At 46.6% G+C, this 27,579-nt stretch overlaps 1 long non-coding RNA gene across 2 annotated transcripts; it reads right to left on the bottom strand.

Moving 5' to 3' along the window:
* Window positions 1–2,955: 2,955 nt before the first annotated feature.
* Window positions 2,956–27,455, bottom strand: LOC109272095 (uncharacterized). Of its 2 annotated transcripts, none has more exons than XR_002082283.2 (5): window positions 27,208–27,455; window positions 21,485–21,614; window positions 7,555–7,678; window positions 6,810–7,025; window positions 2,956–3,003 (listed from the first exon to the last, which is right to left on the bottom strand). It is a non-coding gene; the product is annotated as an uncharacterized LOC109272095 (long non-coding RNA). The 2 variants fall into 2 exon arrangements; XR_002082282.2 differs by having other exon boundaries at window positions 2,956–3,000.
* Between the last annotated feature and the right edge of the window lie 124 nt (window positions 27,456–27,579).

Below are 27,579 nucleotides of genomic sequence, written 5' to 3'. Positions count from 1 at the left end.
TCCCCACAGCTCAGCTCAGACAGATGAAGTGCTGGATAAAACCTCTCAGTGCACAGGGCAGGACCTTGTCTTTGTGTCTCATAAAATGCTGTGTACACCTGCAGTGCTTTGTAAATAATAAATGGCCATAATAAAGACGCTGCCTCTTCGAGGTCAGGAGCACATGTTTGCAGAAAAACAGCCACCCACCAGGTCCGGCCCTGCCTGATGCAGCTATCGCCACGGCCCGAAGATGCACTGCCTGGAGATTTCCAAAGGGACGTGTGGCCCGGAAACTTGGGGTTCTGAACAGTATAAAAGGCAAACGCCAGGATTCCTTGGCCAAGGGAGGTCAGGGAGCAGCCTGCTGACACACTATGTACTAGAAAAATAAACACACCATGGAAATAAATGCAAGATGTCGTTATTCAAGTTTTATTGTCCTGCTTAGTCTGGGCTTTACAAATTACAATAGCACAGACCTTTTTGGCCAAGTACATAATAATAATTTAGTATCGAAAGAAAGATTGACTGGTAATAACAGGTATTATTACTATAATAATGACTTGCCAACTTAGTACAAAGGAGAAGGGAGACCTCTTTCCAAAGGGGTGAGCAAACTCAAGGAGGCTCTCATTAGGGGCTATGGCAAGGGCAGGGACACGGTTAACACCTGGCCACTCACTATGGTGACCCCACGCCACTGACACCCGGAACAGGTAGGATAAAACACCAGCTACACCCCCTGGTCTCTCACTGCAGCTAAGACATGACAGTCCATCTTTTGGAAAATGTGCAGCTAAACTCTCCCTTCCTTATCTCCTGTTGCAGGGCATTATGAGGGCAAGTAAAGCTCTGTTGTGATGTGCCCATCTATTAGATATTTTAGCTGCAGAAACTCAGAGCACGTTCATAATAATAGCGTGTACTTGGGAAAGAAAGACACCAAGATAAGTGTCAGGCACGGTGCAACCAACAGCTCACGCAATCCTCCCCACCCACCCCACGAAGTAAATCCTGCATTATCCTTGAGACTTGTGAACTGAGGCTCGGGGTCTAGGCCCAGTGTAGTTGGGATTCAAACAGTCTTGTACTTGAACCCGGAGCCCAAGGTCTCAACAACTATGATCTACTACTTCTACTGCAAGTTGGGAAATTTTCAGTGGAAATGTTCACCTCTAGTCAGAAGGGAATAACTTGCAATCATCCAAACTGATGGAAAGGACAGGGGTGGTAACCCTGACTATGCAGGAAGTCATTGAGATTTGGCTCCGGACCACCTAACTGGGATAGTTTATAGCAGATTTGCTTCTGAATGATGTTTTTCCATGGCAAGTATTAAAAATAGCCCCTGGTCTCTGAGAATACTCTGAGTGGAAGAGGCAATGACTCTGAAGGGGGTGGGGTGGGGGACAGAAATGAGGAACTGCTGTGGCATGAAAATTTTATCCCACATAATCCGCAAAGCTGATCATCAAAGTTGATTAGATTTGCTCTTTCTAATTAGGAGAGCTGTATGGTTGTAGCTCCTCCATACCACTGAGACTTTGTTTAAAAAAAAAATTCTTAATCTTTAAATGAGGAAAGTGGAGGGAAATTAGAAGGATAGATGCTTCAAGGTTCTTTTGTCTTGGCCTGACCATCTGCCTTAGACTCGATTTATTCCAGATTGCAAGTTCCATGAGCCATAGTAATGAGCAGGCAGGGAGAAGTTCTCAGTCCAAGGCTTGCTCTGGACTAAAGCTACTGCCTCACCAACAACTCACTCACTAATTTTTTTTTTTTTTTTTTAAGAGACAGAGCACGAGTGGGGAAGAGGGGCAAAAGGAGAAAGAGAGAGAATCTTTTTTTCTTTTTTAATGTTTATTGATTTATTTTGAGAGAGGGACAGCACAAGCAGAGGTAGGGGCAGAGAGACAGGGGGACAGAGAATCCCAAGCAGGCTTTGTATTCACAGCGAATAACCCCACGTGGGGCTTGAACCCACAAACCATGAGATCATGACCTGAGCCGAAATCAAGAGTCGGATGCTCAACTGACTGAGCCACCCAGGCGCCCCGGGAGAGAGACTTTTAAGCAGACTCCATGCTCAGCACAGAGTCTGATATGGGGCTCGATCCCACAGCTCTGGGATCATGACCCGAGCCAAAATTTAGAGTTGGACGCTCAACCAACTGAGCCACCCAGGCAGCCCGGGAGAACTTTTTAAAAACCAATGCTAACAATGCGGCGGTTTCAGTTTCCTTTGGTTTGTTTTAAAATTAAATATTTTACAGTCGGTTGAGCGTCCAACTTCGGCTCAGGTCACGATCTCACGGTTCGTGGGTTCGAGCCCCGCGTCAGGCTCTGGGCTGATGGCTCGGAGCCTGGAGCCTGCTTCCGATTCTGTGTCTCCCTCTCTCTCTGCCCCTCCCCCGTTCATGCTCTGTCTCTCTCTGTTTCAAAAATAAATAAACATTAAAAAAAATTTTTTTAATTAAATATTTTAAAATTAAATGTTTTAAAATATTTAATTTTAAAACAAGTCAAGTCTCAGGCACCGCACCAACACGGAGATGAAACAAGTGCCTGCCGCCCTCCGTCGATGTGTCTTCACTCCTGTGATGGCTCCTGTTTGCCAGGTCACGGATGGGAGGAAATTCGCTCTTTGTGGAGGTGCCATCTCGGGGCAGGAAGGGGCTGGAGGGGCCTTCCCCGAGAACCGGGACAGAGCAATGATAGCTGGCTGGGTCACGGCTGCACACTAGCTTCCTGGAGCTGAGGGTCCCTGTCGTCCAGGGAAGCGTCATGGAAAGGGATCAGCCCAGATAACTCTCGGCAGCTTCAACAGTATTTCCACTGAGAAGCTTTTCCTCAAGCCAAACTCCCCTGTACAGAGGCATTCCAAAGAAATGCAAATGAAGTAAATAAATGAAAAGAAGTTGGACTTCGCAAGTCATCAAGAAAGTACAAATTAAACCAATAAATCAATACTGACCTGCAAAGGTTTTTAAAAGGATCATGTCGGGGCATTCTCCTATGCTGCTGGAAGAAATGAAAATTAGTGTAACCTTTCTGGAAGGCTGCTTGGCAATATCTATCAAGAGTTTTTAAACTGTTCCTACCCTTTGACTTACTAATTCCATTTCTAAGAGGTTAGTGTAAAGAATTCACCAGAGCATAAAGATTTATCTGCAGGATGTCCATAACAGCGTTAATTACACATGTGAAACACTGGTATTAACTTTAATGTCCAAAATAGGGAAATTTCAAGGTAAATGGTAGAACAGCCACCTGATGGAATGCTTACGGCCATTTATGGAATTCATAGCCATTAAAAATCATATTTGGGGGCACCTGGGTGGCTCAATCGGTTAAGCATCCGACTTCGGCTCAGGTCATGACCTCACGGTCCTTGAGTTCAAGCCCCGCGTCGGGCTCTGTGCTGACAGCTCAGAGCCTGGAGTCTGCTTCAGATTCTGTGTCTCCCTCTCTCCCTGCCCCTCCCCCACTCATGTCTGTCTCTATCAAAAAATGAATAAACATTAAAAAATTTAAAAAAAAAATCATACTTGGGGGCATTACCAAAGGACATGAGAAAACAGTGAAATACAATGTGAAGCAAAGAAAGCAACATACAAAACAGGATATCCATAATGTATATTCATAGAAGAAGGGGCTGGAAGGATACACTGTCCAACTGTTAATAGCTATTTTCTTTGGAGAATAATTATCATGACTTTTTTCTTTATACTTTTCTGCCTTTTCCATAATTTTCTATATTGAACATGAAATATTACTATAATAATAAAAACAATATATGTAATGTTCAAAAAAATTGCTCTGAACAACAATCACAAAGACACAGGAATTCCTTTCAGTTTATGAGCCTCTCCTATGGGCCAGGTAATCCCACGACAGACTTGGGAGGAAGATCTCTTCAAATACCTCCAGCACTACTCCTCTCCCCTGCCCTTCAGCCCATGACCTGGCTTCCTGGGGGGGGGGGGGGCACCTGGGTGGCTCAGTAGGTTAAGCATCCAACTGTTGATTTCAGCTCAAGTCATGATCTTAGGGTTCATAAGTTGGAGTCCTACATTCGGCTCTGCACTGAATCTCTGCTTGGGATTCTCTCTCTCTCTCTCTTTTTTCTCTCTCTCTCTCTCACCCTCCCCCACCCCAATAAATACAACAAAACCAGAAAAATTAACAAAAAACAAAAAGAAACCTCTCTTGACTGACAGCCCCCTCAAGCCACACGCTCTCCTTTCTCACCCTCTTTGGCATCCAGCTCCTAAAAAGAGTTGTCTATATTCACCGGTTACATTTCCTCCTGTTTTCTCTTAACCCTCAATAGTCAAGCTGTCATTTGCCTCACAGAAACTGTTCTTGTCCAGTTCAGTGTTGACTTCCATGTTACTAAGTTTAATGGGCAATTAATTCTCAATGCTCATCTTGCCTAATGTCTCCCAGCCTTTGCCCCAGGTGAGATAGCAACGCTTCTTGAAACAGTTTCTTCGCTTGATTCCTGGTGGTCTACACTTCCCTGGTTTCCTCCTACTTCACTGGCCACCCATTCCCAGGCTTTGGTTGATTACAACCTGCTCAAATCTCCAGGCTTCAGTTCTCTGACCCCTTTTCCTCTCCAATACTCTCTTGGTAAATGTTCTCAGTACTCTTTTCGTGATATGGCTTCCAAATTCATATTTCAAATATGAACCTCTCCTTTGAGAGATACACACACACACACACACACACACACAAATATATCTCAAACTCAACAATCAAAACCAAACTTCTGATTTTCTCCTCCAAACCCATGCTCCCTCCACTGCTTTCCTCGCGTTAGTTAAATGGCAACTGTATTCTTGTCATTGTTCAGGTTCAAAACCCTGGCATCACCCTTGATAAATCTTTCCCTCCCACTTTGCATCTAATTTATTAGTAAACCTTGCCTTTCCCACCTTCATAAAACATCCAGAGTCCAGTCACTTGTCACCACCTCCACTGCTACCACCTTGGTCCAGACGACCATCATCTCTCTTCTTGACTTTTTCCAGAACCTTCTAACTGATGTCCTTAATCCCACCCTTGATTCCCTACTTTTATTCTCAGCACAGTAGCCAGAGAAACCTGCTAAAATGCAGGTCAGATCACATCACCTCTTCCCATGTTACTCAGGGTAAGAGCTCCTAACCCTTCAATAGCCTGTACGGTCCTGTGTAACCCAGACTCCAGTCTCGTCCTGCTTCTCTATCTCACTCTGTTCCCCTGCAGAGTGAGGGGGAACTCACTTGTTGCTCCTGAACACCAGGCATGTTCCTCCCTCAGATATCTGCTTGATTTGCTCCCTCATATCCTCAGGCTTTGGTTCAAGCATCACTTTCTCAATGAGGCTGTCCCTGATCATCGTATTTAAAATTGCCAATTTCTAGGTCTCTCCCCTGCCATCATCTCTATAGCCCTTGTCACCACCTGATATACTATGGTAGTTTACGTTTTCATTTCTTCATTGTCTAGAATGTGAGCTCCATGAGGGTAATCTCTTGTCTGTTTTGTTTACTGTTATATCCCCAACACCAGATCAGTGCCTGGCATATTAATAGCCACGCAGTGAACATTTGTTGAATGAATGGATGAACTCATAGTGATTGAAAAGGACTTAACACCCTACTAGATACTTTAAAAATGTACTACTGATTACAGGAACAGAAAGGAAATTAGCGGCGAGTATTTCTTTTCTGTTCCCATTAGAACCTCTAATGAGACTGCACGGTTATGTCATTATTCCAAAAGCTTTCCAGTTTTTAACAATCTGCTAACTGCTTTTGCTGTTTGTTTCCATTCCTTTTCCCTCATGGGTGAGGGGATTCCCTTGCTGATTTCCCCACCCTACTTGCCACCCGGAGCCTGCTTTTCCCTTTGGCATTTGACGTCTCCTCGTCTCCAATTTAGTCACTTGGTCAGTTGATAAAATTTTTGAGCACCTCCCACGTCCTCTGGGCAGTGTTCTCTATCTGAATCACGAGTCCATTGCATACCACAAAACATAAAGCCAAGATTTGTGTCTCAATCCTAGCTCTGTCCACTTGTAGGAATTTTTGTGCCCAGTGTCTCTAGTGATAAAGAATGTCACCTCTCTGCCAGGAGACTTGATACAGCAGGAGGTAATGTGTTGGTTGCCAGACTCTTCCATAAGAGCTCTGTATCAGTGTCAATAGAGTCTAGACCCTCTTCACATGACGGTGGTTATAAGTCTATCAGCTGAGGCTACAGGTGGAAACTACTATACATTTGGATTCACAAACCCCTTATAAAAATGGAAACCTCTAGGGTCCACAGATTGAAACACTGATGTCACTGGAAAGAGCACTATTTTAGAGCCAAAAGACCAAGTCTTACTCTTGGTTCTGCTGCCTCCTGGATGTGCCTTCCTGAGTGAGTGACTCTATCTTTCAAAGTCAGTATCCTGTAAAATGAAAAGAAACCTGCCTGGCTACCTGTCCTGAGGTCACAGTGAGGACCAAGTGATAGCCATTTGGAAAGAGACTTGTAAATGGGTGCAGGGATGAGTCTCAGGAAAGCCATGGGTCCCCTCTGTCTTCTCAATACTCACTTGCACAGGTGGCTGTCATTTGTTCCCCGTTGGGCCTGTCTCTTTAGAAGTATTAGCTGAGTTATATATGGAGGTAGCTTTTTCTGTCTACTTCTGTTTGTTTCCTGGTTTCACGAAACATAAGCTGAGAATAAGTTCAGTATGAGGCTGAGAATTTCTTTGAGCAATGACAAGGGTCTCCTCAGTCCCACTGCCCCAGAAAGGACCAGCAGTAAGCACTGGTCTCAGAACATACCTCTTCAAAGGAGCCCCCGGGGCCCTGGGGTCTGAGGGAGCCCCAAGCTGACTGAGCAGAGGCTTCCAAAAGAGGTCCTGAGGCCCGGGGGTCCTTCTGGGGTCACAGTCGAGGAGAATTTTCCTTTGGCCTCTCCGAGCAGGCTCACTTCCTCCATGAACATTTTTGCCAGCTGCTTTCAGTCCTAATATTTTGGCAGCTAAACAGCATGCTGTTCTGCAAAAGAGTTGGAAAACTGCAGATGATCTGATGTTAACAGCCTCTCAGCTCCTCCCTGCTCCTGCTCCGAGCCCGAGGTTGATAATGGGACATGGCAGCTCCTAGCCCCTGCCCTGGGCCTCAGGCTTCAGAGCTCCCCTCCTCACCCCCATCACCATGTCACAAACACACAGAAACTACATTTATGAAGGAAAACATGGGCACCTCTGTCACTCGGGATCTGCTGCCTGACTCTGGTACAGCATGATCCGTAACCTTAAACACCCACTCTTGGAATGACACCATTCAGACCCCAGGACAGCCCTTCTCCACATCTCTTGTCTTACGACCTTGATACAAAAGGTGACTGCGTCCGAACGTCAAGATCTGTGGGCTGTGTTGTTTCTGACGTTGGAGATGGACATTATTTCAGAATGTGCATTAGCTAAGGGGGGGGGGGTGGCGGGGGGGGGAGGGTAACTGATAGGCAGAAGCGCTTAGGTAAAAGAAAAGACAATTAATCAAAACGTCAAATTCTTCCTCTCACATAGCAAGAGGGCCACGGATTCTTGCAGAATGCAGTCTGTGTCGCCTGTCCATTTTCTTGCTTCTCTTCATGTTCCAATTCGTGATTCTGGAGTTACCCATAATTAGCGTAGTATCCACAACAACTGCACATAGCACTGAAAGAACATTTGGCAGGATCCAACAGTTCATGAGTCTCTTCTGTGTGTGTGTGTGTGTGTGTGTGTGTATGTGTGTGTACGCGCGCGTGCACATGCGCGTGTGTGTGTGTGCGTTACCAGGGTTTCTCAACCTCAGCACTACTGACACCTTAGAGTGGTGAAGTCTTTTTTGTGTGCCTTGTAGAATATTTAGCAGCATCCCAGGCCCCTCCTGGCTAGATACCATAGCAAGCTGTATCAACCACAGATGTCTCCAGACATCTCCAAACGCTTCTGGGGGACAAAACCACCCCTGGTGAGAACCAGTGGTCTAGACACAATGTGCATAAGGGATGATGCTGGTTTTTTACACTGGTAATGTGTGGCTATTACACACTACAATTGTAGGAATAGTTTTATTTAGCTTGATTGAAATAACTTTGATGAACCATTTTTATATTCATTAAATTTGTATTTTACCCTTAATTTTATCATGGTAAAAGAAATATTACTTTTCTGAAATGTGCATGAAAATTTTATGTTCAAATAGTTTCCATTTAGTTTGAGCTACACTTTATGATAAAATATGCTAAGACTTTGAATCCTTTGAATATGATCCCTTTTTTAAAGATATTATTGCTAATTATTTTGTTTTTTTAATCCAGATCATTACCATCAATAGAACACATGATGTGAATATCTTGGTTGTATAATAACACAACTAGTGATTTTCCTGAAACAAAAACATAAACACTAAAATTATGGTGTAAATGCATAGTCATTCATGAATTAGATGTGCTTTTGTTTTATAATTCGCCCTGTTATCACTGGTTCATCAACAGAATGCCTAGATTTTAATTATAATTTAAGTCTGTCATCTTTGATATTTGGCTAAATTTCCATCATACAAAAGCTATAGCTTCATACACCTTTTTTGTTGTTGTTTTGAAGATATATTTGTCAAAATGGGAGGCTAGAATATATTTTATTGAACAGGTGCTTCACTTTGTTTATAACTTGATTATGTTTGGACATATGGCCCCTGGGCCTCCACTTACCCTTTTTCCAGGGGGTCTGGCATACATGAGGGACAGGTTTGGTCTCAAAGGCCTCAGTTTAGAGTCTGAAATGTGACCTTGCAGGTGCTGGAGCTGAGGGTAGGGAGTAGGGGTTGGGGGAGGCTGAAGACAGAGAAGCTAGTTGATCAACCACAGGTCTTGGCAACAGAGGCCAAACTGACTATCCCTCATAAGGGCTGCCCTATCCCATCTTAGATTCCAAGGTCCTCGTGCCCTACCTCAATCAGTGCTCAGAATCCAGCCCCAAAGCACAACCTGACCCATATCCCATGTATTTACTCAACAAGTATTTATGGATCATTTCCCATATTCTAGGCACTGAGAAGGGCCACAGGATATAGAATAGTTCTTGCTCTTAAGAAGCTCATTTAGAGAGGGAGGGGCGTCTGCGTGGCTCAGTCGGTTAAGTGTCAAGTCTTGATGTGGGGTCAGGTCATGATCTTGCAGTTCATGTGATGGAACCCCACATCGGGCTCCATGCTGACAGCAGAAAGCCTGCTTGGGATTTTCTCCTTCTCTTTCTGCCCCTTCACCATGCACATACACTTTCTCTCAAAATAAATAGATAAACATTTTTTAAAAAATAAAAGAAGCTCATCTAGAGAGGGAGAGCCCTGGTCAATCTTCACTTCTTCTATTTCCTTCCCTTTTTCTCCTTTCTCTTTCCATGCACCATAATAAAGGGGAGAAATACATATGTAAGAGTCTCTGTATTTAAGTTCTGCGTTCATTCACTCCTTCTGAATCTTGATTTCTATTGCCCTCAGCAACAATTAATTTAATTTAATTCCACAAGAATTTATTTATTATTACCTGGCAGGCATGGATCTGTCCTTAGAGGACCCAAAGATCTAGAAAAATTATGATTCCTGGCCTTCAGGAGCTCATCCCCCAGTAGAGAGGCAAGCAGGTGGGCAATGCACTCTCTTATGGGCTGAGCTGAGGCCAAGCAAAAGGGTTTGCAACAAAGTATAACAACAACAGAAAAAAAAGAGAAGAAACTTTTCCTGGGGACTTTACCACCGGATGCTATTTGAGCTTAGCAGAGTATGTGGAACCCCTCCAGACAGACGGACACAGAGACAGACTGGCAGAGAAGCAGCGCTGGCTGAAAGAGGAACAGGTACAGAGCACATCGCAGGTGCTCCACGGGTTCCGGTTTCCCGCGATCACCCCCTAGCAGTGGCTCAGGCAGCTTGTTCACCATAGAGCTTCAGTTATTCCCCGAGACTAACACTGTAGCCCAAAAAAGCAAATTGGTCCTAAGGTTTTCTGGCCCTAGCTGCTGGAGCTGCGCCTTTTGCAACCTTCCATACATACAGAGGCAGCTGCCATCTCTGCAAACAGAGGGGCGAGGGCAAGGGCGAGACGCCAGGCTGAGGGCACGCTGGCTGCTTAGTTAGCGGCACTGATTGGCTGCCTCCCTTCCCAGTGTGGCTTTCAAGTAGGAAGAGGGCGTGTGTGAGCGTGTGTGTGTGTGCATGCATGAGGTTCATTGTTTCTGGTGTTGCCAAAGAATTAGAAGACATCATTCTTATCAAGGAACAAAAAACATGCCTGTGAAATGCATGAGAAATGACTTTGGAACTGACAAGGTTTTCAAGCAAAGCATCAGCAGGTAAATCCATGGAGAGGATCCCCAAGTCTAGAGGGTTGTGGGAGGATAGCGACACGGGTGGGCAGGGTTAATCTGGCTGAGCCCCCTCCATGAGAAGCGTGCACTGACCAGGAAGAAGGCACAGGGTTGTGGGTAGGCGGCACATAGGGTCCAGCGAGCTAACAAGGCGTGTGGGAAGCACAGCAGGTGGATGTGGCCAGGTGGGGCCACAAAAGAGGGGCACTGTGCCAAAGAGCAAAGGGCCAGGCCAAGGACATTGGCAGTGGGGGAGGGGCTGGTGAAGAAAGAACTGGCGGTGTGAGGAGGCTAAAATGCCAGCTGGAGGAGGCTTCCCTAGAAAGGTGAGGCTGGATACCTTTTAGAGCCACTTCAATCCTGAGACCTTCCTTGCAGACAGAGTCCACTCTTTTGGGTGCCCTCCTCTCCCCAGCATGATCCACTCAATCCCCAGCTCCAGGGGTGTATCCGGATGGGTTTTAATGCTGTTCTCCTTGACTCAGGGAAGGTCTGCGATCAGGCCTGGCCAGGAGCCATGCAGGGGATGTGCGGGGGTGCCCGGGAAGGCAGACACAGGAAGAAGCCATCCATGTTTCCTTGTGCACGATGTTGATGTGTCTGGATGTGAGCCCTGGAACCACCCCAGCCATCTTGCCACCAGCCTGAGGCTGAAGCCAATGCAAAGAGGGGCAGAGCGGAGAGAGGGACAGAGACCTGACACTCTGCACCAGCGGCCTCCCCTCCCGCAGGATCTCTTACCACGTGAGATGCTAAGTCCTCTCATTGCTTATACCATTTAGGGGTGGGTTTTGTGCTGTCTGTAGTCAAGAGCATCTTAGTTATAATTATAATTATATTTATAATTTATAATATATTTATATTTACCCAGCCCAGTAGAGATGGCAAAGTATTATTCCAGAAAGAGAAACCCATCAAAGGGGGATGACACAGGCACACAACTATGGGTATTTCGGTATGATTAATGCAGGACACCATGTGGCTGGAGATGGAACCAGAGGCGAAGCCAGGGGCCAGCTCTCAGGAGGACTTGTCCATTTGGCTAGGAAACCTGATCTTTGGGATATTTGGGATCCATTCATTGACAGGAGGGCTAAGTCATCCTGAATAACTTAGGGTATTCACAAGGTATTCGTAGGAGTCCTAGCAACCTGTAGGATTGCTGATGGGGAACACTAGGGTGGAGTCGATGGGGTGAGTGCTGCATAGAGATTCAGGGCAAGGGCTTTCCTAACACAGAGTGTGAATCACAGTCCCACCACTTATAAGCCATATGCTCTGAATGATCTTCTCTAAGCCTCAGTTTTCTGGGAGATCGTAAGTCCCACTCCTCAGGGAGGTTGCAGAATGGAAGCAAGCTCTCCCTCTGAAGATCTGCACACTGCTCTACAAATGCTCACCGAGCACCTGCAAGGTGTCAGATGCGGTGCTGGAGATGACTACGATGTTGTAAAGGGCCAGGGCTGCCATCATGGCCATGGCCAACAGGGAGGCCAAGGCGTGAGAAGGTAAACATCAATGGCATGTGCAAAGTGCTAAGTGGAGACAGACACCGTTTATGAAGAGTGTTGTTGTTGTTGTTTTTAATGCAGTGAACAAAAAGTCCAGTGACTGCAAAAGCTCAGCAAGTTGGTGACCCGGTTGAGAGGCAAGGGAGCCTCTGTGCCTGTTCCCCATCACTCACCACACATTCATTCTTCCACTACTCTGAGACCTATAGCTGCCCCTATTCCCTCAACTCCATGGGACCATGAGGGGGGCGTCTCAGCACCCTTAGGCTTCCTCTGGGAACCCTTTCTTGGCCCACCCGTTAGGGTCACCTCTCAGGAATAGTTTTACAGCCTGCCTCTGAGGAAGACCTCGCATCCCTCCCAGGCCCTGTGGTTTTCTATCCCGTTGGAGCCCTGATCACTTCAGGAAAGCTTTCCTATGGAGAAACCTCACGGCCCTGCTAAGAGCAACACCAAGCCGGTGCCTAATCAACCTTCATCCGAAACAAATCCTTTTTTGGATGGCAACTGGGCCAGGACTAATTCTCCCTGCTCTCCTCTCCCAAACCATAACCTTTTGTAAAGGATTCTAGAGGCTTCTTTGAATCATCCTCATCTCAGAACACTGCAGTTCCATAGCACCATTCATCAGACAGTCTACAAATCTGTCACACCAGCAGCCACTGAAATTAGCTCATTATTTGGATATTCCAGCTTCAAAGCTGCCACAAGATTCAGTGACCACCCCTTCCCTGCAGCAATCCCCATAGCCCCCTTCCCTGGTATTCAAAGCCATTCTTCACCCCCACCTTGGAAAGCACAGGAGGGTGATATTAAACACTGAACCAGTTTTTTAAAAAAATTTATGGTAGTATAACATGTGTAAAGAAAAGTGCACACATTGTCATGGCAGAGATCAATAAATTATCACAATAGGACTATCGTGTAACGACCACACAAGGTAAGAAATCAAGCATGGCCAACCCTCCAGAAATCTGCCTTGTCCACCACCAATCCCACTTTCTTCCTCAAAGGTAACGTGTATCCTGACAGATTCTAACACTGAAGAAATTTTTGAACCAGAGAAGCACTAAAGGTTTAAAGCTGGGAGGAAATATGATCACATTTGTCCTTTGGAAAGCACTCCCTGGCTTGGACAAGGGCAAGGCTGCAAGCCGGGAGGTGAGCTGGGAGTCTGCTACAGAGAGAGTGATGGTTGGGACACTGTCCCAACAAGGGACAGTGAGGAATGAAGGAGGAAGGGAAGAAAAGAAGGAGAGGAAGAAGGATGAAGGTGGGAAGGGGGAAGAAAGTGGGAAGGAGGAGGGAAAGAGGAGATAGAGGGAGGAAGGGGCAGGGAAGGGTGGGCACAGGGGTGACGGGGCCAACTTCCTGCCAACCTGTCCACTCTGTTGTGTTTTCCAGGGTCTGCAAATTGATCAAATGACCTTAAAAGTCTTCTACCCCCAACCCTGGAAGTCTTTTACTCAAACCAGTCACCCGGAAAGCAAGCCTCCTACTGGTGCTTAATTCACTCAAGGAAAGATCAGAAGAACCTGGTTAGCAAGCTTTGAAAGTTGCTCATAAAATTCAGCAGGAGCCCGCAATCCTCAGAGACTTCTATTTTTACCAAAAACACACACAGAGAAGTGGGGAATTTTCAAATGAATTAGACATGAGATTGATCTTTTTATACAAAAGAAGAGAGAAAAGCAACAGTGAGGCTGAGTCTGAACTACTCCCTGCATCCTCCCGCCTCCAGTTTCCCTAAACTGCCTCATCTCCTAGCCTCCCTCGGGCCTGATCTCTGGCCCTGACCCAGGAGCAGCCTGTGGCAGGAGCCAGCGGCCACAAAAGCCCCGTGATTTCGCCATGACAATGAACATAGTACACAAACAGAGAGGAGCTGGCCAAAATGGCTCCCCCAGTCTCATCTGAATAATCAGAACCACTTACGCTGTGAATGACGGCTGGTGTTGAGGAGGCTCAAAATATGACATGCTCAGCTAGGGATGGGGTGATCTACCCTGGACACCCAGCTGGTAAGTCAGCGATTATTTCCAACCCATGTCCTACACTCATCAAGCTACGGTCTCCCTCAACAGCACATTGTCAACTAGCTAACACCCTCATGTTTGGCTGGACTCAGTCAAGAACTTCCCGTGTTTCCTCTTATGAGCTTTGCATAAGTTAGATCTGTAGCTGTTCAACAGTGCTCCGTAGGACCCCAGGGATTGTGTGAAGGGGTCCCAAGAGCCCTTTAGTAGGCAATACTCCAAGTCCTCTACAAACTTCAGTTGGAGAAGCTTCACCTTGTTGTTTGGGTTTCAAAGATTTTATTCCCATTTGGTTTGAGATATTGAAGTGTCAACACTATGCACGACTTGGAAAGTTCTGTCCCTGGTTATCAATATGTTTCTTTTTTTTTTAATTTAAGTTTATTTATTTATTTTGAGAGGGATCGAGAGAGAAAGAATGCACATGGGCAGGGGAGAGGCAGAGAGAGAGAGACAGAAAATCCCAAGCAGGATCTGTGCTATCGGAGCAGAGCCCAACACGGGGTTCAGTCTCATGAACGGTGAGATCTTGACCTGAGCCCAAATTAAGAGTCGGACGCTTAACCGACTGAGCCACCCAGGTGCCCCCCCCCCCCGCCACCAGCCCTCCGTCAATATATTTCTTCAGAAGGAACCAGGAAATGAAAAATCCAACCTGCATGCCCTGTACTCTCCCGTCCCCTTCCCCTGTCACCTGACGGCTCACCAGCCTGAAACACCTAAACATGCACTGTTTTAAAAGTCAGCATCAAAGTTCCCACAGGTCCCTCTTATTCAGTCTTCTCTCTCCCAGGGTCATTGCAAGAGGTCGGTAGGATGAAATGAAAGTGAGAGAAGCTGCTGGCTGACGCTGGTTTAGGCCTTGTTGGACTTCAGTTTCCTTGTGCAAATGCTTCTGCCCAGCAGCCCCTGTGACGTGGGTTGATGTCACCCTCATTTCATCTACTTCATTCAGGGGAGGTGGAAATGGTGGCTGCAGAGGTCCAGGTGCCTTCTTGGTCTGCATGGGGTCCAGGAGCAAGTGGCGTCTACACCGACACATGCCCGTGGGGAACACCGGCAGCATGGCTGGGGAGAAGCCCCACTTATTTTTTTTTTAAGTTTATTTATTTTGAGAGAGACAGAGACAGCGCGAGTGGGGGAGGAGCAGAGAGAAAGGGCGTGAAAGAATCCCAAGCAGGGTCCTCGCTGTCAGCGCAGAGCCCAGTGCAGGGCTTGAGCTCACCAACCGTGAGATCATGACCTGAGCAGAAACCAAGAGTCAGACACTCAACGGACTGAGCCATCCAGGCGCCCTGAGAAGCCCCCAGTTTTAAACCAGGCTTAAGACAACATAGCGATCCTTTTGTAAAAAGTTGTCGGCTGGCTTATCTCTGTCTTCTTGGCCATAACAGGACGATTAAAAAACTAATTTGTGGGGCGCCTGGGTGGCTCGGTTGGTTAAGTGTCCGACTTCGGCTCAGGTCATGATCTCGCGGTCTGTGAGTTCGAGCCCTGCGTTGGGCTCTTGCTGACAGCTCAGAGCCTGGAGCCTGTTTCGGATTCTCTGTCTCCCTCTCTCTCTGCCCCTCCCCTGTTCACGCTCTGTCTCTCTCTGTCTCAAAAATAAATAAACGTTAAAAAAAAAAACTAATTTGTGTGTGGTTTGCCAGGTGGGAGAAGATAAACCTCGAAAAAACCTGTGTTCTTCAAAGGGCTGGACAAAGATGACAAGCTCAAGGCTTCAATGACGTCAGGCGAGTAAGTGAATGAGCAGAGAAGGCTGCTGTGAAGTGACAGGGAACGGTAGGTCTCGGGCAACACAGAGGACACATTTTTCTCGCCTTTAGCCACTGCCACCACGTAACAATGCAGGCCTAAGGTTTCCAGACCCTCTAATGCTTCTAGAGAAGACAGATATCACAGTTGTCTGTGAAGATCTCGATTTTTAAATATGGGCAATTTGGGGCGCCTGGGTGGCTTGGTCGGTTGAGCGTCCGACTTCGGCTCAGGTCACGATCTCACGGTCGGTGAGTTCGAGCCCCGCGTCCGGCTCTGTGCTGACAGCTCAGAGCCTGGAGCCTGTTTCAGATTCTGTGTCTCCCTCTCTCTCTGCCCCTCCCCTGTTCATGCTCTGTCTCTCTCTGTCTCAAAAATAAATAAATGTTAAAAAAAAAATTTAAAAAAAAAAAATAAAAAATAAATAAATATGGGCAATTAATCCAAATTAAAAAACAAAAACAAAAAACCATTTGCAGTCAGACTCATGCAGAGTCTGGGGGCCATGGACCTTTGGCTTATTAGGTCTATTCGGTGAATTATACCAGAATGCTAGAGAAGAGAATTTTGAAGGCTTGGGACTTCAGGGATTGACAAGGGGGAGGCCTGATCCAGCGGAGAAATGTAGGATCTTCCCAAAGAGAAGGAGGGTTGCAGGCTGCAGGGTGAAGGGACCTGAGCCAATGCACCTTGGGGAGGCAGAATCTCGGCACGAGGGTCTGTGAGGACAGGCAGGCCACCACGTTCCAGAGCCCGGAGGCTCTGTGGAGGATCCCACCGTGGAGCAGGGCTCTGGGTGGCAGAGCCGCCTTCGGAGACACCGGCATCTGCAGGGACCCAGAAGGCCTGGGCAAGGAGCTGGTCAGCATCAGCCCCAAGGAACCAAGGCCCTCACCTTTTGTCTGTGCCTGACCCGAGAGAGGAGGAAGGAATCCCAGAAGAAAGCACAGCAGACTTCCTCAAGCCAGGGTTAGTTTCATTTAGAAAATAAAGAAATGCAGGGTACCTGGCTGGCTCAGTCGGTTCATCATCCGACATTGGCTCGGGTCACGATCTCAGGTCCGTGGGTTTGAGCCCCGTGTCGGGCTCTGTGCTGACAGCTCAGAGACTGGAGCCTGCTTCTGCTTCTGTGTCTCCCTCTCTCTCTCTGTCCCTCCCTGACCTGCGCTCTTTCTCTATCAAAAATAAACATTTTTTTAAAAAAAGAATGTTCTCGATGAGGTGGTAAACATTATTAATTTTATTATTAATTGTATTACTCTTAACCCTTGAGTGTATGTGCTTTAATGTTCTGTGTGACAGGTCGGGAAGTACACATTAAGCAGTTTGGATGCTGAGGCACAGTGGCTGACGAAAGGCACTATGTGATAGGTCTGCGCTGGGAGCTGCACTAGCCTTTTTAAGAAAACGGAACACCGTTTTTGCTTAAAAGAATCACTGACAGACAAAATGTGGTTCTTCAGACCGGGGATCTGGCAGAAATTTTCTAAAATGAACAAAGTGAGCCTGTCACGTCAAAGAAACCGACTGACAGTATTTGTTGCCAGCGATAGAATTTGAGCTTTTAAACAAAAATTTTCAATTTTTGGAACACTCTGCATCTACCACTGTAAGCTTGACAGCTTCCCAATATCCTAAGACTTTTCTGATGAGACTGGTGGTAAAATTAATGAATGGAATTTTTTAATGCCATGTAAGGAAATATGTCAACATTTAGAAGCTCTACAGAACTCACTGAAACGGTATTTTCCAAATGACCGATGCACGCTTTTACAAAATCCTGCACTGGTAAAAGATGTACTCAGAGTGCGAGAGAGGCCAATGGGTGGCAACAGAACAAAGAATGAAAAATTCGTTGATATGATTTCAGATTCCACATTGCAAGTTCAACTACTGCTTATTGAGGGAGTATGATATCAAAGAACATCCATAATGATCTGAAAAGGCTATTAAGATAATTCCCTCATTTCCAACTATACATGCACGGAGGACAGATTTTCTTCATATACCTCAGTCAAAACCGCATATCCCAACAGATTGTGGCAGGCCAGATATTAAAGATATTGCAAAAATGGGATGCCTGGGTGGCTCAGTCCGTTAAGCGTTCAACTTCAGCTCAGGTCGTGATCTTGCGGTTCATGAGTTCGAGCCCCACGTTGGGCTCTGTGCTAACAGCTCAGAACCTGGAACCTGCTTCGGATTCTGTGTCTCCCTCTTTCTCTGCCCCTCCCCCACTCTCTTTCTCTCTCTCCCCAAAATAAATAAACATTAAAAAAATTTTAAAGACATTGCAAAAATGTGAAACAATGCCAATCTTCTCACTTGATTTTTTTTGTTTTGAAAAATATCACTATTTTAAAATAACAATATGAATTTATGTTAATGTTTAGTGTTTTCTCACAATGGATTGTCAAGTGCTTTTTTTTAATCCTTAGCTTTAACTTTGAACATAGTGCTTTGGACCCCCACACAAATAACTCTTTGGGGTCTTCAATGATTTTTAAAAGAGTAAAAGGGTCATGTGATTGTGAATTTTGAGTTCTCCTTTGCTCTAGAACCAGTCAGACCTGTCTTACTCTGCTTTTCCAGAGAGCCCAGAAAGATCACAGCCACTAAGAGCCATTAACTTCTACTGTAAAGGTTATGATTTGCAATTTGAAAATCACTTTCATGTATACAGTATAATTTTCTTCTCAGGCACGGCAGCAGGATCTGGGATGAAGAGCTGGAATGCAAGATGTAGAGTCCCTGGTCCCAGGCAGACCTCGCTCCCAGGCAGACCAGCCAGGATTTGAACCCAGGTCCTCTGACTCCAAGTCCAAAGCTCTTTCGGCTCCCGTGTACCTTCCCTCTGTGCCCAGACAAGCCTTGTCCCTAGTCTCTTCCTTTCTGACCTTTCCTCTGGTTTGGTCTCATGGATATTGTGAGCCTGTCTTAAAAGAGAAAAACTGGGGGTGCCTGGGTGGCTCAGTTGGTTGAGCGTTTGGCTCTGGATTTGGCTCAGGTCATGATCTCATGGTTCATGGGATGGAGCCCCACGCTGGGCTCTGTGCTGACAGGGCGGAGCCTGCTTGGGATTCTCTCTCTCCCTCTCTGTCTGTCTCTGCCCCTCCCTTCTCATGTTCTCCTCATGTTCTGTCTCTCTCTCTCAAAATAAATAAACATTTTTAAAAAAGAGAGAGAGAAACACTGAACTTCTTTTCACACTTCAAACATTCAGTAGTTGACCACAGCACTCTGCCCACAACCTGCGGCCCTCTATGCTATGCCTGGTGACTCAATGTCCTCTTAATGACTGCCTGTGACTGAGGGAATAGGGGTGGTCACTTGACCTAGAGACTGAGACCACCTGTAGATGTGCTGGGCCAAGACATCTCTCTTCCGGAATCTGATTTGAGAGACATGGAGAGTATTGTCAGGTTGATGGAGAGTCCCAGAGCTGAAAGCTCACACTGACTTAGGGGCCAAGATGGCTGCTTTGTGGCCACATGACAGGTGATTAACCAGAGATGGGTGGAAGGAAACAGAGAGGGAGAGCAAAGAAAATGAAGTGGCCACTGGGAGACAGAGAAGAAGGCCTAGGGTCTTGACTCTGCACTCCCCTTGAGATCCAACTACCTCTTTTCCATCCTCCAACATCCCTGAGGAGGCCCAGGCTGTGCCTACAGTTACCTCTGCCACCTTCTAGTGGGGCCACCTCTCAGCTCCTTGCAACTCTAAGAGTCTCAGGACCTCTCTAAGACTCACTCTGCTTGTGCTCCCATCAACTCTGGAGGGACAGTTGTTCTCTTTCTGGTTTGCATTTCCACCCATGAACTAGAGCCAGGAAAAGGAGCTGCATAACTGACATTTCATTGACCCACACTCTATTTGCTTTGGAGCAAATCAGACCCTGCCACAGCATGCCTCAAGAGGCCTGAGAGTGTCTTCTCCACATTGGAGTATGAGGTTTTTGGTTTTTTTTTTTCAACGTTTATTTATTTTTGAGACAGAGGAAGACACAGTGCGAGTGGGGGAGGGGCAGAGAGAGAGGGAGACACAGAATCTGAAACAGACTCTAGGCTCTGAGCTGTCAGCACAGAGCCTGACGCAGGGCTTGAACCCAAGAACGGTGAGATCATGACCTGAGTCGAAGTCAGATGCTTACCCGACTGAGCCACCCAGGCGCCCCTTGAGTACGAGGTTTTTTCCTTCTTCCTGGGAAACGCTTTTTCCTTCATTCAAAGTAAGATGCAGTGATCAAACACACCCTCAAGTCTATTAAAACCCCTTTAAGTGGGATTGAGGATCAGATGGATGGATTTCATTTCACAGGATTTATTGGTTAAAAGAGCTTTCCTCTAGCTCTGTACACAAATCTCTGTTTCCTATGTTTATCCAAAGCTTTAAAACCCCCCTCATGAAACACCACGAGGTAAGGAACCCTGGCTTTGGGAACTTGTTGAGCAGCAAGTCTAACTTGTCATTGAATGCCCAAAGGAAAAGGCAATGTGTCTGGGGTCCTCATTGCATCACCGCAATGACAATGCAAGTCCCTACCCTGAGCTGAGTTATGTCACAGAGGCTTCAGTGTGGCAACGCTTCAGTAAAGAGAACACCGTCACACCCAGCTGGCAGGAGAGCAAATTGGCATAACCTTCCTGAAGGACGGTTTGGCAAAAAGTATCAAGAGCTTTATGGGCGCCCAGGTGGCTCAGTCAGTTAAGCGTCCAAGTTCAGCTCAGGTCATGATCTCTTGGTTTGTGAGTTCAAGCCCCACATTGGGTTCTGTGCTGTTAGTGTGGAGCCTGCTTCAGATCCTCTGTCCCCCTCTCTCTCTGCCCCTGCCCCACTCATACTTTTTTTCTCTCTCTCAAAAATAAACATTTAAAAAAAATTTTAAAAAGCTTTAATAGGGGTCATACTTCTTGACACAGTAATTTTTTAAGACATTTATCCAAAGGTAATGGTAAGATTCCTTAAACGATATTTGCATGAGCAGAAAACATCAGAAGCAATTTAAAAATCTCTAAGAGCAAGAAATTAATTATCAGTACATGCGGCCATTAAAAATCTTCTAAAACTATCTAAAAACATGTAAAATTGCTTATGATAAACTGTAAAGTAAAAAAAAAGCAGGATACAAAATCCTAATACATGAAAATATATATGTAATACATATAGAATGTACAATATCTACACATATTATATGTAATTATAAAGTTTATATCTGTGGTATAAATAGTATTGTGTGTGTGTTTGTGACTGAAAGTCAACACAATAAAATAGTAACAGTTGAATGTGGATCTATGGGTGAATTTTATTTTCTCTATAGTTTTATATAGTTTCCCAATTTTTCTCATGAATGCATACTACTTTCATAATTAGGAAATCTTAATATTAAAACAATCTTTAATTTTTTCCTAAATTTTTGACTGGGGTCATGTGACCCTTGGGAAAATGATGCCACCTCTTTGAGCCTCGCTTTCCACTACGAAATGGAAAATAATGTCTAACTTGCTTCTCTAGGGAGTGTTGTCAGGCTCAAATGCAATTAGACAAAATGCAATCTACAAATATATTATTACTTCTGATATGTTTTTCAAAGCAATCTATTTAAAGCGGCAATCAGAGCAGCTGAAGGCCTTCCCATGCCTCCCCGTTGGAAGCAGGATGGAGCCCCAGCTGTGTGGCTCCAGCCCCAGCCTCCGCCTGACTCTCTCCCTCATCTCCAATTCTTTGACTTGGACCCTCAGCTCCCGCAGCCCCAGCTTAGACGTGTGGCTCCCCAAACACCACGCCATGTCTCCCTTTACCTTCAGTCCTGCTGCCCCTCTGTCACACTGCCTTTCTCAGCCCCGGTCACTTGGCTGCCTCCTGGTCTTCCTTCCGTATGGTCTCAGGCATCCAGGAAGACATCCCTGCCCTTCCCGCAGGTTAACTTCCCTGTAGGAAAGCCATCCCTCACCACTGCACTTCCCACACTGCATTGGATGTTCTCTTTAGCGCCCCTTCCCAGCCCAACTGTGAACAACTTGAAGGCACCGACCTCCTGTCAGGGGCTCTTGGGTCCCCTGAACCAGCATGGGGCCCAGCCTTAGCAAGTGCTTTAAAATAGGACCCTAAACATTGCGGAGGGCACCTGTTGGGATGAGCATTGGGTGTTGTATGGAAACCAATTTGGCAGTAAGTTTCATATAAAAAAATAGGACGCTAAAGCTTTGTCTTTTCTGGACAAAGGCATCTGCAACCTCAGCTAAATCTACTCCCCACTCAGGGCCACTGTGTAAGGTTTTATATGTTGTGCACTGTGCAGACATGTCTGGCAGAGGAGGCTAGTGGGGGCTGAGGTCCACCGGCCCAGGTTTGCATCAGCCCAGAGCACTGAGAGACTTCTGCTTTGCACAAAGACTCCACTGCCCCACTGAGGGGTGGTCACGAGAGCATACCTATCTAGAGGTGTATCAGGCCGCCGTATTTGACTCTACTCCCCTAATTCCTGTAGAGGCTCCGTATGGCCCAACCAAAAGGCAGGAAAGACGTGACCCACAGAGACAGCCATGGACCTCACAGATCAATGCCAACCAATGCAGAGCTCACTCTTTAGGAGCAAATGCTTTTGTAGAAAAATTGATTAAATTTCACCTATCAGTACAAAAATATTTGTAATCTTCTACATCACATTTACAAGGTTCCTTACAGCCAGCTCTGTCCAATAGAATTCTCCATGATGGTGGAAATGCTCTGCACTGTCCAATACAGTAGCCACTAGCCACATGAGACCATTGGGCGCTTGAAATATGGCTAGCATAATTGAGAAAGTGAATTTTTACATTTTATTTCATTTTAATTAATATAAATAGTCACAAGCGGTTAGTGGCTACTGTATTGAACAGCATAGATATAGACAGAGTTTTCTTTAAAAAAAATTTTGGGGGCGCCTGGGTGGCTCAGTCGGTTGAGCGACCAACTTCGGCTCAGGTCATGATCTCACGGTTCGTGGGTTCGAGTTCCGTGTCGGGCTCTGTGCTGACAGCTCGGAGCCTGGAGCCTGCTTTGGATTCTGTGTCTCCCTCTCTCTCTGCCCCTCCCCCACTCATGCTTTGTCTCTCTCTGTCTCAGAAATAAATAAACATTTAAAAAATTTTTTTTTAATTTTTTTAAATGTTTATTTTTATTTTTGAGAGACAGAAAAAAAGAGTGTGAGCGGCAGAGGGGAAGAGAGAAAGGGAGACACAGAATCCAAAGGAGGTTTCAGGCTCCAAGCTGTCAGCACAGAGCCCGACATGGGGCTGGAACCCATGAGTCACTAGATCATGACCTGAGCCGAAGTCAGATGCTCAACCGACTGAGCCACCAGGCACCCCGAGGTATAGAAAAGGTTTTGTTAAATTTTAGTGTGCATAGAAATTTTCTGTGTTCTTGTCATAAAAGTAGATTACCAGGCCCTCCCCAAGGGAGGTGGGGCTTGGGTGGGACCAAGGAATTTCATTGTTAATCAGTACCCCAAGAACTTCTCATCATACAGGTTGGCATCTGGACCACATACAGGGAATTACTATTAAAGGGGCCTCAGGGTATCTTGGTCTTGGGTTTGGTCTTATTCATCTTAGGTCTTGTGTTTTGTTTTGTTTTTTTCTTCTTCTTAGAATGTTTTGGTCCCTAAGCTAGACCTGTTGTATTGACTCCCACAGGATTGAAATTCTGGAATAAAAGAAACACTTCCTAGAGGTAGAATTTCTGGCTCTGCTGAGTTCTCCTTGGAAGCTCACACATTTGTCCTTGTCAATTAGCCCCGCTGTAAAGCAAATAGGATTCTGTCAGTGCCAACAGTGTGGTTCAACGTAACCACCTGAGACCATGTATACTTTCCTCCTCTTTTCCATCTGCTCCAGACTGACACCACTACCAGCACCAGCCTCTCTGCTGCTCACCCCACATCCTCAGACCTCAGGGGTTCTGGGTCCTCTCCTTGGCTAAGAATCCCTCCTCTGAGTGGCTGGGGGAAATACCACCTGCTCTTCCAGAGGAGGTCCTGGACGGTCAGGGCTGAGTTCAGTTGGAGCCAGAGAAGTGGCCAGAAAGAGTAACGTTGATGTTCTGCCTTCACAAATGCTCCCCAGTGACCCACAGTCTCCAGGTTTAGGACTATAACACAGGGTCATATTTATGTCTATACCCCAAATGCAGTGATCCTGAGCAATCCCTTTCTTGCCCATGCACAATCTAGCCCCTTTCCGGAGGCCCCCGGTAAATTCTAGGAACCCCTTCGGGAGAGCCTCAAGGAGATGACAGGCCAGGCTTCCAACTGCAGCAATCACTCAGGACTGCCCTATGTGATCTCCTCTGCCAGCTGTCACTCACCCACTGGAAGAAGCCTTCTAAGGCCACCACTCCTCAGCATGGCAATGTGATCTAGGCAGAGGAGGGAGCCTCTTCCCTCTCCCAGACCACACTTTGTCACCTGGGTCCTGCGCATCCCAGCTTGTGCCCAGAATCGAGCAGAATCTTCCATGAAAATAATTCTGTCAGTTTCAGATTCTTATCCCTCTAGAGATCAAACCCAGGCCAAGAGGGGCAGGTGGAAGACAGATTCATGAAACCCCTGCTCTCTTCCTCCTCCAATTACAAAATACGAGCCCCATGAATATGAATGGACACAAATAGATGGAGAGGGATGACAACCCAATAGCTGGGTTCTGCTTCAGCCAAAATTGCCCCTTGATGCACATAATGACAAATGGTCTGGTTGGATAAATGGAGGACGCCTGCCTTTCTCCATGTTGTTCTAAATCGAAGGCTTGTGCTATGCCAAGAATAGAATCTGCAGTGATGCAGCCTGGATGATGTGGCGGGGAGAGTGGTAAGGAAGAAGTCAGGAAGGCTTTTTTCTTATAAATACAAACATTTTGCCTCTCCTGGAGAGTACCACCTGTCTGTTCTTTTCTTTCCTTTTACTCACTTGAAAGCACAGTTCATTGATTCAAGCTTTCCATTGAGTCAGCTCACTTTCAATAGACTCCCGGGAAGAGTAGTTAACTCCTGCTTTGAGGCCCTGGGGGCAACTGGGCAAGGCGGGAGGTGGGGGGGGGGGGGTCATCTCTCTGGGGCTCCTCCAGCACTGGGGAAGAGTCTGTTTGGTTCACATTTCCTTTCAAAGCAGGACTAAGTTGAAAAGGAAGAACCAGCGGAGTCAGGGCTTGGCTGTCAGTACAGCACGACCACATTCCATCAGATGGAAAGTTCATTCCGATAACGAACTATCTGGGAAGGCTTAGGCAGCTAGCTCTCCTGTCCTTGGATAATCTGGTCCTGCTGAACCCGGGGGTAGCCTGTCAGCCGGCTGCCATCACCAAAGCCACAGCACACGCACCCTGGCACCTTGGCTCGGGTTCCTTTCCAACTGAGCTGCCGAGCTCCCATACACGACTTGGTGAGCGGTCTCTGGCTGCCAGTCAGGGGAAGACAGATGGCCGAGAAATGATTTTCTGGAGTTTCCTGACCAGATTTCTCTCCTATGTATCATGAAGCAAACCATGGCTTTAAGATCCGTCCTGAGTGGCACAAGTCTCAGTCTCTGACTCAAATCCTGCTTGGCTGGGAACAGTCTGAACACTGTAAGATGTAGGTCGGCGCTTGCGTATTAAGTGGCCCATTTTCATTTTCTGGGACATAGATGGGGGGGCGGGGAGGGCAGGCTTGGGTTTTCATAGCTCGTATTAAATCAAAGAGAGAGGCAGTTAAGAAGGATGAGAGCAGGTAAGAGTGTGAAAACGGCACTGATGTGGGACAAGTCTGCCCCACAGCACCGCAGGGAGATGAAGAGAGGGGCCTGCCATCAACGGCCACCGTACCTTGTCCCAGGCACCCTCCTAGACACGCTACATGTGATATCTTGCTTATTTCTTGCATCTCAGACCTTCGCCATCTCACCGATGAGGACACTTTTTTTTTAATGTTTATTTTTGAGAGAGGGAGAGACAGAGCACAAGTAGGGGAGGGGCAGAGAGAGACAGAGACACAGAATCCAAAGCAGGCTCCATCAGGCTCTGATCTGAGCTGTCAGCACAGAGCCCGACACGGGGCTCGAACTCACAAACCGCGAGATCATGACCTGAACCCGAAGTCGGATGCTCAACCGACTGAGCCACCAGGTGCCCCTGATGAAGGCACTTTTTCTCTTCACTGAGTAAAGTGCTCTTCCTGGAGATCACCTCTGCTCATGTGCTTTCAACAATCCTCCATGTGTCAGCCCTGTCACCCTTCCAAGTCCCCAGCACATTCACACAATTGCCCACGGAAAGTCTTCAGCCTGAAACTCAACACAAATTCCCCATCTTCCCCTGTGCCACCCCCTTGTGACAGTGCCTATCTCTGGTGAATGGGAATCACCCCGGGGTCCCTCCTCCCTTTACCTACCATATCTGATAATCACCAAGTCCAGTCATTCAGCTGTGAAAGAGCTCTCAGCACCACCCATGACTCACCAGCCCCGGCCATCGCACGGCTCCAAAGCACATGACAACCACTTCCTGACCCATCACCCCCTCAAATCCCTTCTGTACCACAGTCAGGGGGCTTTCTCAGCCATCTGATCCTGATGCCTAGCTTGAAGTTCTACAGTTCCTGGCTTGTCTTGAATCTGCCTTGGATGTCCCTTCAAGATCTGCCTCCTGCTACTTCCTCAGTATCACCCTGTCACTCCTGTCCTGGCACACAGCTACACTTGACGAGTTTTTTCGTTTTTTAATTTTTTTATTTTTCTAAATGTTTGTTTATTTTTAAGAGACAGAGAGAGTGCAATCGGGGAAGGGGCAGAGAGAGAGAGGGAGGCACAGAATCGGAAGCAGGCTCCAGGCTCTGAGCTGTCAGCACAGAGCCCCATGCGGGGCTCAAACTCATGAATGGTGAGATCATGACCTGAGCCAAAGTTGGATGCTTAACCGATTGAGCCACCCAGGCGTCCCTACACTTGACAGTTTTAATTCCAGGAGTATGCTTGTTATTTCCTGCTCCAAACCTTTGGAAGCTGTTCCCTCTGTCTGGAAGCCTCTTCCCCACAAATGTGGGTCCCCTATTTACCCCACCCTCACATCATTGGCTGACACCCACTGGTTCTCTGATTCTCTGACCTCTTTCCTACAAGCTCCCGCTCACTCTGCTTTTAACCTTAGCACAACATAGCACTGTCCCCCACTAGACTATAAACTCCTGAAAGACAAAAACAATGTCTTGCTCACCATGGATTCTTAGTGCCAGGCACAACATCTGGGACCCAGCAGGTGCTCGAGACATTTCTGCTGAGTGAGGGAATGAACAAATGAATGACAAACTTGCCCAAGTTGCTCAGCAATTAGATGGGGGAGTTTGATTCAAACCCAGTCCAGTTTGCCTCAAAGCCCATGTGACCTTTCCTTTGCACTCTGATGACACAGAGTCATCATATGGCTTATTTAAAGCAAGGCTAGATGACCTCTGGAACTGAGACAGTATCTTAGGAATGACGGCCGTGAACACTTGAGGGTGCTTTGAATCTGACCTTTTGAAATCAGCTTTGAGTATTCTTCTTCTTTCCACTTACTATTCTGGTCCCGGAGACGGGTCTCGTCCTGCTCTTTATCTGCAAATTGGCTGATTCTTCAAGTTCCCTCTCTCCTTCCCCTCAGAGCAACGCCTCAGTGATAGTGCAGCTTGCCTCCTGGTGCCATCTCGGTAATGTGCACCAAGAGCTGGGAAGAAACTGGGCCATTGCTGTACTTTCTTATTAAAGGAAATCGCTTGTATTTCTGTCCCCAGATTGTCCTGACTTGTTGATGCAATGTGACCAGCTAGTATTACAAAATTCAATCAGCCTGGAAATTTTCAGCAGAGGCCAAGCAAGGGCCTCTTACTCAGCTGCAATCACTGTAAA

This window comes from Panthera pardus, unplaced genomic scaffold (genome assembly GCF_024362965.1).
Source record: "Panthera pardus isolate Hobbes unplaced genomic scaffold, ASM2436296v1 HiC_scaffold_11, whole genome shotgun sequence".
Lineage (NCBI taxonomy): Eukaryota > Metazoa > Chordata > Mammalia > Carnivora > Felidae > Panthera > Panthera pardus.
This window is presented reverse-complemented; position numbering and strand designations above follow the sequence as displayed.